Raw genomic sequence first — 11,167 nt, 5'->3', positions numbered from 1 at the left:
GCAGGAAAGGAAGGAAAACTAAGCTATCCAAGCCCTGTCTCTTTCTATGTTTATAGTTTGATCCATCCAGCCCAGAGCTGCTTAATCACTTCCATTCCACTCGCAAGCAGAGACCTAACTTTCCTTTTTCTCTCAAAAAATTGAGGCAGGACATGGCCTTGGTTATTTCTTTAAATTCTGTGTACAAGACCCAGTTAAGCTAAGTGAGCCTTTGCTACAGGATCCTAGAAGTTTGCATAGGTTCAGGCTTCTGACACATTCACAAGGAAGAAGTAAAACAACAAGTATAAAGTGCAAGACAGTGTCTCTGGCTCACAAAGTCCCTGAGCTATAACCTCTTTTAGTCTGAGAGTAACTCTGCAGAAGCAGTGGTATGTGCTTGCCCTCATGCTCTTCCTCAGTGCTTCATTCTTTGGCCACAGGACAGAGACAGGATACTGAATTTGATGACCTTTTGATCTGTCCAGGTTCTTAGGTTTTTATTTTCCTTCTGGTCAAGTGAATAATAAAAATTAGTAAAATCACCCTGATAAATTGTCCTGGGTTGTAGTTTAGGATGTATTCTATCACCATCTTCAGTTAATGGCACATCAATGCCTTGTGCATGACTCATAGATAACTCCCTCTGGGAGTTATCTCTCTTTAATGGGCCATCAAGGACCTCCTGGATGACTCATCTTCCCATTGTGAGATGCTCCACCCACGGGGAGCTCACACCTGGATATAACATGGAATTTGGGACAGTGGAAGCAGCCCTCACACACTGGATTCTCAGAAGACTGGAGCTATCAGACCTTTCTACGAGATCACTGCTTCAGGAAGACCACTTCGTCTGGACTGCTTCCATCACCCTGATCAGGTTGTATTCTGACTCTGTCAGTGGTTTTTCTTTTTGTATTGTTGCATTTATTTTATTTTATTTTATTTTATTTTATTTTATTTTATTTTATTTTATTTTATTTTATTTCCTTTTCTTCTCATTAAATTTTATTTCTGACTTAGAGCCTCTCACTTGGATTGTTTTCAAACCACAACATAAAGTTAAAAATTCCATAAAATCATGTTTTATTTACATAAATCCCTGACTCCAGAGGCTACATCTGTGAACTGGGAGAGAATGCAAATTGCAGGTTACAGAGTAAAGTGAACCTGTAAATAGAGTTTACAGGAAAAAAAACTATGTTATCCAAGTTTGTAATGAGATATTACATGTGTCAGCAAAGAAAATGGTACTTATGGGATATTTTTTTTACTGTGAGGACTGAGACAGATGCATCAACATTTGGAGGATAGCTGAAAGTATTTGAAAACCAGGGCTTCAGAAAGAAGAAAACTAGTAACTTAAAAGAAAGACATTTCTAGAAAAAGAGGTGACATCCTGGAATACACCCACATAGGCACACTCAGAAAAAACCTGATTTTTTTTTTTTAATGGTATACTCCAGAGTCAAAGAATGACCCAGATTAACCTAAACTGTCCCTTAGTGTTAAATTCTTTTCTTTTTTCCTTCAATAACGAGACAGACTGAAACTCCAGAGGGTTTTTAATTCAGTTTTCTCTTTGGGTATTTCAGGAAAAAATGTACAGAAACATTTTGCTTGAACTCAAAAGTTGTTCCTAAGCTTACCTTACTTTATCATTACTTGTAAAGTAGCCAAAAGTTTCCATTCTGATTGCCTATTAAAGTAATTTATTAATTATTTTATTATTTTTATGAAATTAATTTCTATATGTAGACCATAAATGAAGTTTAGGATGATGTAGCCATGTTTTCTGATTTACTTTAGAAAAAACTTGTAAATCATTTAGACTTAAACTAATGGTAGAAAACTAGATTTGGATGTCTTTATGAATAGATTTGATGTAACAAATTTACTATCTTGTTAATATCTTAATTAGGAAGATTTCTTTCCTTTGGGACTATCTTGTAAAAACAAGTAATGAACAGTATTTCCCTTCTTCCTTTTCCTTCCCACATTTTTAACCACAATTTTGAAATCACCAAAAGCTCACTGAAGGACAGTCCTCAAATGTCAAAGATTTCCATTCAAGTTTGATTGACAGGATAAATGTCCTACCAAAAAGGCCATATAGTATTTGGAGTACCAGTCAATGACTCTTTGTGAGCTGCACTGAGTGTTCTTCGCTTCATCTTAATATTAAAACTTCACCATTTTCATAAGATGTAATGGCTGTTTTCTGTCCAGCTCTAAACAATGAGTTTCATTAATTGAAGCAGATGAAATCTCTGATGCTACTTTGCTAATGGCATTCCTTGTTAATTCCTCATTAATTCAGCAAGTGAAACAAGAGACTACTTTTGACATGAACACTATGAAGGGAAAAGATTTTTCTGGATTAGACATGATTATTTTTTATGAGTAACACTTGCTTGATCATTAACAATTTCATTATCAACATCAAAAAATATTCCAGGGAAAACAAGCCAAAACAAAACCACAAGATATGTACATAATGAGTTATACCTATAAGGTAAACTATTTTCAGCCATGTTAAAAGGTATTTATGCTTTTAACATCCTTGAAAAAGTTTAAAACTAAAAACCCCTAAACATTACAACAACAACATCAAAACCCTAAACATTTCATCACTCAGAAATACACGTGGAAAGCTGTAAATGCAGTAGAACTAAGCTGTATAGGGAAATCCACTGGTAATGATTGGTATAGATCTTCTGATTAATGGTTTATTGCCTGTTAGAAATCCTTAAAATTGTAGTTTTATTATTTCACATTCTGCTTATAACTCTTAACAACAGTATTATTTAAGTTGAAAAAACAAATTTTACATACACAGAATACAAGTTGTTTGACTCACCTAGAGAAGCAAATTCTTTGATATCTAGTCCTCTGCTTCAGCAAAGGAAATCACCCTAACCGGCTTGCAGCATTCTTCCTCATCCCGTGCCACTGGAGGCATGAATGATGGTGCACTGCTTTATCTACGCCTGGAGAGCACAGAAAGCATGCTGGCCTCCTGTTTCGAGCAAAGCCACAGAACCTCCCTCCCAGGCCGACCAAACCGGCTTGCAGCATTCTCCCTCTTCTTGTACCAGTAGAGGCACGAGCGATGGTCCACAGCATTCTCTGCTCCTGGAGAGTGCGGAAAGCACACAGGGCTCCTGTTTCGAGGGAACCCACAGAACGCCCCTCTAAGGCCACACAAACTGGCTTGTAGCATTCTCCCTCTTCCCGTGTCACTGGAGGCATGAACAATGCTCCAAAGCTTTCTCTGCTCTTGGAGAGCACAGAAAGAACACAGGGCTCCAGTTTGGAGAAAAGCCGCAGAATCCCCCTCTGAGGCCATCCAAACTGGCTTGCAGCATTTTCCCTCTTTCCGTGCCACTGGAGGCATGAATGGTGGTGCACGGCTTTCTCTCATCCTGGAGAACACAGGAAGCACACAGGGTTCCTGTTTCAAGCAAAGCCACAGAACCTCCCTCCGAGGTCAACCAAACTGACTTGCAGCATTCTCCCTCATCCCGTGCCCCTAGAGGCACAAAGGATGATCCACAGCATTCTCTGCTCCTGGAGAGTGCGGAAAGCACACAGGGCTTCTGTTTCGAGGGAACCCACAGAACGCCCCTCTGAGGCCACCCAAACTGGCTTGTAGCATTCTCCCTCTTCTCGTTCCAATGGATGCACAAATGGTGGTACACTGCTTTCTCTGCTCCTGGAGAATACAGAAAGAACACAGGGCTCCAGTTTCGAGCAAAGCCACAGAACCCCCTTCCGAGGTTTCACAAACCGGCTTGCAGCATTCTCCATATTCCCATGCCACTCTAGGCAAGAGCGATGGTCCACAGCTTTGTCTGAACCTGTGGGGCTGGGGCGCTGCTGCCGGCCAGGTTGTCTGGGCTGGGGGAGACCCTGAGGGGATGGGGCAGTGGGAGGCTGTAAAGGGATGAGAGGCTGCAGAGGCCCTGACAGGAGAAGCCATTGGGGAGGCACAGGGGAATGTGTGAGGCAGTGGGTGGCAGGAGGCTACAAAGGGACAAGAGGCCCCTGAGGGGCTGGGCTGGTGGGAAGTTGTGAGGAATTGGGTGTCAGAGGCCATAAGCAGCCCCCAGGCAGCCGCCTTGCTCCTGACACCTGGCTCCTCTGGTGCTTCCCTAGAGCCTCTCCCAGGGCCGCGGCAGAAGCCCTCAAGGCCAAGACACCACCAGGAGGGAGCTGGTGCCATCAGGGAAGCATCTCTCCTCAGTGACATGCAGGGCACCCAGTTCTCCCTCAGAGGCTGTCACCTCTTCTCAGCAATACCCAGGGCATGGAACACATGGACACCTGAATCTCCCTCAGTGACCCTTATGTCTCTTTAGTTACACACAGGGCATCTGGCACCCCCTTAGTGTCCTCTCAGTGATACATGGATCACAGGAGCCAATCTGTGTATTTAGCATCCTAAACAAATTGTCATTTCTTCAGACAGGTAGAAATACGTGTAAAAAGCAGATACACTAGTGTCCCAGCTTTGGGAACAAAAATTAATTCTGCTTAGTGACACGCGGAAAGACTCTAAAACTCAGAGACAAAGTGAGTTTTAAAGTAGGTATGTAATTTATTCAGCGCTGGGCGCGATGCGGGATAGCTCCCAAAGGCATCCGCACCCCGCACTCACTTCCATTCTCTTTTAACCTCTAGAATGTTACATATGCATCAAGTTTCGCAATACACCTATGCATAGTTATTCCTTGGCTCCTCCTCTCTCTGCTTCGTATGTTAATTGTCTTATCAGTCCTTTGCGTCTGCGCAGGTGTCTCTGGTGGTCATCCTGGGGGTCTCAGAGATGAAGAGGGATAGTCTTCCTCGGAGATGAACTTCTGACCTTGCTGTCTTGTGCATGCCCACTGATCCTCTGGTCATAGTTCAAGCTCTGAAGCCAGGCTTATCTGGTCCTGGGGGCTCGAGGTGCCTCACTGTCTCAGTGTCTTTGGTAATCCTGCATTCTTTTCTTTTGTTCTGCCCCTTATCAGGCACCCCTGCATTCCTCCCCTGCTGTTCCTGTATGAAGCCCTGTCTCCTCTCTCGTAGAGCAGCCATACACACCATCTGAATGCCTATCCTTTGATTAGTATTCTTCTAATTTTTTTATGATGAATATCCTCTAGTTTCTAACCCCATATTTTAGTCCCCCCTTTTCAATAAGGCAGTAAATTCTTTTACTCAATATGAATTCCAGTCTTTATGATATGTGTCTCTTAGTGCCTTGCCATGTACTTGGGACAAAGAGGTTAATATTACTACTCATTGTAACAGTTTCTAGTTTCAAATAAGCATTACAAAAGACAGGATAAAACTTATACTAACTAATATTAATAAGACAATAATGGGGTGACTCATTGTATTTAGGATCCCAGTCGCAGTGGGTGACTATCCAAAGAGTGAGTCCCACTTATTGTAACTTGCATCTTGTTTCACTCTTTGCAGAACCTTGTTTATTTCTCTTGTGTCATGATGGACAGTAATTAAAGTTCGCTCTCGAGTTTTCTGAATACATTTTAGAATTTTGGCAAGGTCCTGATGATCAATTAATTGTTTTACTAAAGTGAGATTCACCCTAATAGGTGTGGGTGATAAGTTATGATATATTGTATTGTCAGACTTGACTAGCTGGTGGGAAACAACTGGTGCTAAATACAGGAAGTTACACTCTAAAATGTTAACGAAGTTACAAATACAGTGGTTAGAATGATCTTTGTTAAACAAAGTTACATTATCTTTGTCTATTTTTATAAAAGCACAGGCAGTCCTTAAACATACACAACCCTGACTAATATATACAAGTACAGTCCTTTGACTGGTGTTTGAATAAACCTTAAAATGACAAACACCTTGTTCAGTATCAAGACATATATCTCGAGCATCGATTGTGTTACTCTTACAAATGAACCCTTGTTGTTTCCAGGAAATACAAGATTCTAGATTCATAGTTTGCCATTTTTCACTCACTCTCCGTGCCCATGTTCTGTGTTCTGAAGGGTAGAGCACTGATCCTTCATGATTCAGTCCTAATGCTATAATGGGGTGAATAACATAAACTGTGGCATTGCGGATGGTGAGCACAAAAGCAGTAGTTGTGTTAATGGTTGGATTATAGGTGAAGTTTACTAGGGTCCACCAGGACTGAAATTTTTTTTCAAAATTAGTAGCGTTGTCCCAGACAGCTTTCCGAACCTCAATTGGAAAGGTTTCTTCGCTTTCTTCTTTTATAACCAAGGCAGCTGTTGACTGCAACCACAACTGTGCCTGTATACAGCTAAAAGCTAAGGACGTATTACTTTGAGCCGTACCAAGTGCATCTATGATTAATCTATGGTCTTGGTCCTCTCCTTCTTCCCAACTTGGCAACACTTTTGAAACCTGCCACTGACTAGTTCCTAATGCCAACAAAGATGATTGTAAAGGTTGTTTTAATTTAGTTAGATTACTTGTTGCAGTGGCCAATTTGTTCATTAATATTTCTGAATCGATTCCATTCAGAACTCCTAGTCCTGTCTCTAACATTCCGGTCAGATCTTTCTGCATTTTACCCTTGGTGTATGCTTGTTTTTGCAACCATGTTGTCCAGCCCTCAAAGGATGTTTTTAGGAAGGAAGAGCAGGCTGGCTGGAGTTTAGAGATGTTAGTTTGCATCAATAGTTCAACACGCTTGAGAGACTATTCTGGATTAGACAACAATTGTTGCTGACCCATGTTCCTTATCACATATGGGCCTATTTCATAAATTTTGGGTCCAAACCTGGGTGGCGTGATCTGGGTTTGGGCTGGAGTGCTAGTGTCGGCTGTAATGGGTTTAGTTGTGGCATTTATTCTAAATTTGAAGGAGAGTCCAATTTTATCGTGGGCCCAAAGGCAGACCACTTCAACAGTCTGTACTAGGGTGAAATTATACCAACAGTCCAATTCACTTGAACGACTACAAACCTCCTTGTGTTTGTCTGTGGGAGTGGATGAAGCACTAATTTGGATTGCTTTCTTATGAGTGGTTCCATTAATTAGCCGGCATCCAACCTTGATTCTCTCTTCTACAGTTCTTTGGAGTGACCACAACTTTTGTTTTTTCTGCCACTCTTGTCTTTTATATACTCGGTTTTCATGCATAACCACAGTTGATAGGTTTAGATCCTTTATATCAGGATACTCTCCCATGGATCCAGTGTACCAGGTAAAAGCTTGGGACCAGGGCCACTTAGTATTGTTCTGGCTAGAGGTATTTCTCAGTTTTTGGATTGTAATTATGATTATAAACAAGAAAATTTTCTCAATTAAGCTCTTGCAGCTTAGGTTACAAAACATTCTCACCTACAATGCATTTATTTTGTTTGAGTGAATTTTAGTTTTAGTCTTTTATCTCCTGGTGTTACTTTCTAAGAGGTTTTGGGAGCTTTCTTTACTCGGGAGTGGTGAATCTAGACGTTTTGCTTTTGGATCTTAATTGCTGTGAAAGTGGTGAGAAGCACTTGGAATGGTCCTTCCCACTGTGGCTCCAAGGTCTTTTCTGTAAGAGACTTGACATACACATAATCCCCAGGCTGTATGTCATGCACTGGCCCATCTATCCCTCTGCTGGGAGTTCTAGCCACATGTTTCTCAATTTTTCTGAGTTGTTTATCTAAGGCTATCATATAAGCAGTCAGCCTTTTTTTCTCAGTTTGGGTGGATATGCCTTTCTGTACACCATATGGTCTCCCATAAAGCATTTCAAAAGGGCTCAGCTTTTCTTTACTTCTGGGCTTAGTTCGAATCCGCAGCAATGCTAACGGGAGGGACTGGGGCCAAGGTAAATTAGCCTCTTGCCTTAGTTTCACAATTTGTTACTTGATCACATGGTTCATTTTCTTAACTTGGCCACTTGACTGGGGACGGTATGGTGTGTGAAGTTCCCAGTCTATGCCCACATGCTGACTAATCTGTTGGACTATTTTTGAAATGAAATGTGGTCCCCTATCTAAAGATATTGTGGCTGGAACTCCAAAGCGTGGTATTATTTCTTGCAGCAGCACCTTGGTTACTTCCCGGGCTTTGGCAGTCCTGGTGGGGAGAGCTTCTGGCCATCCTGAAAAGGTATCTGTTAATACCAATAAATATCAATACCCCCCTTTTCTTGGTAATTCTGAAAAATCAATTTGCCACTGCTGACCAGGTCCATGACTTTTTCTAATTTGACTCAGGTTTGGTTTAAGGGTATTTTTAGGGTTAGTCTGGAGGCAAAGGTCACACTGCCGGGCCACTTGAGTGATCGTGGCATATAAGTTACTGGCAGTGATCTTTCCAATCAAGTAATTATACAAAGCATCAATTCCTTAGTGTGTTTTCTGATGTTCTTCTCTTACTAATGGTCATAGTAAATGAGAGGGGATAACCAGTTTTTTTTTCTGCTGTAACTGCCCATCCTCCTGGTTATATGTTTCCTTTTGATCCTCAGTTAGCATTCTGTCCTTTTTATTGTACACAGGCTTACTTTCTTGGGAGATTTGGCCATTGGGAATCAGGGCTCCTTCTACTGTCACCTCACCTTTTGCTGCTTCTTTTGCTTCTTTGTCCGCCAGCTTGTTTCCCCCTTCCAATTCTGAGCTCACTTTCTGATGTGCCTTAATGTGCATGATTGCCACTTTTTCAGGCAGTTGAACTGCTTCCAGCAGCCGTATTATTTCTTGTGCGTGTTTAATGTTCTTTCCTTGTGAATTTAACAGTCCTCTTTCTTTCCAGATGGCTCCATGAGCATGTACTACCCCAAATGCATATCTTGAGTCTGTGTAAATGTTTATCCTCTTTTCTTTTGATAGCTCTAATGCACGAGTTAGGGCAATTATTTCTGCCTTCTGTGCAGAGGTACCTGCTGGTAACGATCCTGATTCGATCAAGTCTCTGGATGTGGTAACTGCATACCCAGCATGTCATTTTCTATTCATGATGTAGCTGCTCCCATCGGTGAACCAGGTTTCTGCATCATCCAAAGGGGTGTCTTTCAGGTCTGAGCGGCTGGAGTAAGTGGCTTCAATGGTCTCCAGGCAATCATGATGAATTGGCTCTCCTTGGTTCCCGATAAGGAAAGAAGCTGGGTTGACAATGTTAGTTTCCACTATTTCTACATCGTCTTGTTCTACCATGATAGCTTGGTATTTCAGGAATCGTTCTGGGGAAAGCCAATGGCCTCCCTTTGTTTCCAGCACTGAGGATACTGTGTGAGACACTAGCACAGTCATTTTCTGGCCCAGGGTGAACTTACGGGCTTCCTGAATGTTCAGCACAACTGCAGCCACTGCCCTGAGGCAACCCGGCCATCCTTTAGCTGCTGCATCCAGCTGCTTGGAGAGATAAGCAACTGCCCTTCTGTATGGGCCCAGGTCCTGTGCTAGTATTCCCAGGGCAATTCCCTGTTTCTCATGAGAGAAAAGAAAGAATGGTTTACTCACATCTGGCAGTCCTAATGCAGGGGCTGACATGAGGGCCTTTTTCAGCTGACCAAAGGCCTGTGTGGTTTCTTTTGTCCAGTGGAGGTTTCTACTCCCATTTGCAATGAGTGAATACAGGAGTTTCACAAGTAATCCATAGTTGTAAATCCACAGTCTGCACCATCCCGTCATGCCCAGGAAGGTTCTCAGTTCTTTTATTGTCTGGGGTCTCGGGGGTTTGGCATATTGACTCTATGCGCTCTCTCCCCAAAGTCCGTTGTCCAGCACTGATTTCATAGCCCAGGTAGATGACCTTTTGTTTTACCACTTGAGCCTTTTTCTTTGTTACTCTGTACCCCTGAAGCCCCAAAAAGTTTAAGAGGCTTACCGTCCAGGCCACACATCCTTCTTCTGTGGGGGTGGCTATTAGGATGTCGTCCACATACTGCAACAGTTTTCCAGGTCCTTTGCAAGTTGTTCTCCAAACAGAGTGGGGCTGTTTTTGAATCCCTGAGGCAAAACTGTCCATATGAGCTGAGTTTTGCGTCCACTTTTAGGACTCTCCCACTCAAATGCAAAAATTCTCTGGCTGGCTTCATGGAGAGGGAGGCAAAAGAAGGCATCCTTCAAATCTAAAACGGTAAACCAAATTAGCTCTGGTGTTAGACATGTTAACAAGGTGTATGGGTTAGCCACCACAGGGTAAAGATCCTCAGTTATCTTGTTAACTGCACGTAAATCCTGTACAACCCTGTATGTACCATCAGGCTTGCGGACAGGCAGGATAGGAGTGTTAAAGTCAGATTGACAATCCCTCAACAACCCTAGCTGTAAGAAATTTTCAATTATCGGGCTAATTCCTTCTCTGTCTTCCTTTCTTAGGGGGTACTGCTTGATTCTGACTGATTCTTTTCCTTCTTTGAGCTTAATTTGTATTGGGAATGCATTCCTCGCCCTTCCTGGTACATTGGAGGCCCATACCCCTGGAAACACTTGGTTTAGTATCTCCTCGCTAATTTCTTCTTTAGCCTCAGTAGCTGTTAGTATTAAACTCAATACGTCTATGTATTTTTGATCATTTACCTCCAGAGTAACCTCCCCATTTTTAAAAGAAATGGTTGCCTGTAATTTCTCCAATAAATCTCTCCCTAGGAGTGAATCCGGGGAGTTGGGCATGTATAGAAATTTATGAATACCCCACTGTTTTCTATATTTGTATTTGAGTGGCTTGCAAAAATATGCTATTTCAGATTGGCCAGTTGCTCCCCGCACCCTAACATAATCATTCCCCACTGGCACCAAGGCTTTATTTAAAACTGAAAATGTTGCCCCCGTGTCTACCAGAAGTTCCACCTCCTTCCTCTCCTTCCCCAGTTTAATTTTTATAACCAGTGGATCTCCTGGGGTAAGGTCTCCCGGTCCCTTTCAGTCATCTTTTGTGTGGGCGACCACCACCTCCTTCCCCCAGTTCCCCTTCCCATTTCTTCTTAGTTCAGGACATTCATTCTTCCAGTGTCCAATTCTTTTGCAGTTTGCACACTGGTCTCTGCTCAGCCGGGGTGGTCCTTGCCTAGGTGGTCCTTGTCCCCACCGCCCTTTCCCTTCCTCCTTTACTACTGCCATTAATTTTCTCATTCCTTGCTTATATCCTTCTTCTCGATTGCTGAAAACCCTCCATGCTTCATCTAACAAGGCCTCTAAATTCTTTCCCTCTGGTCCCCGGAGCTTTTGAAGTTTCCTCCTAATATCTC

This window comes from Sylvia atricapilla, chromosome W (assembly GCF_009819655.1).
Source record: "Sylvia atricapilla isolate bSylAtr1 chromosome W, bSylAtr1.pri, whole genome shotgun sequence".
Lineage (NCBI taxonomy): Eukaryota > Metazoa > Chordata > Aves > Passeriformes > Sylviidae > Sylvia > Sylvia atricapilla.
The sequence above is the reverse complement of the archived record's forward strand: the minus strand, read 5'-3'. Positions refer to the sequence as shown.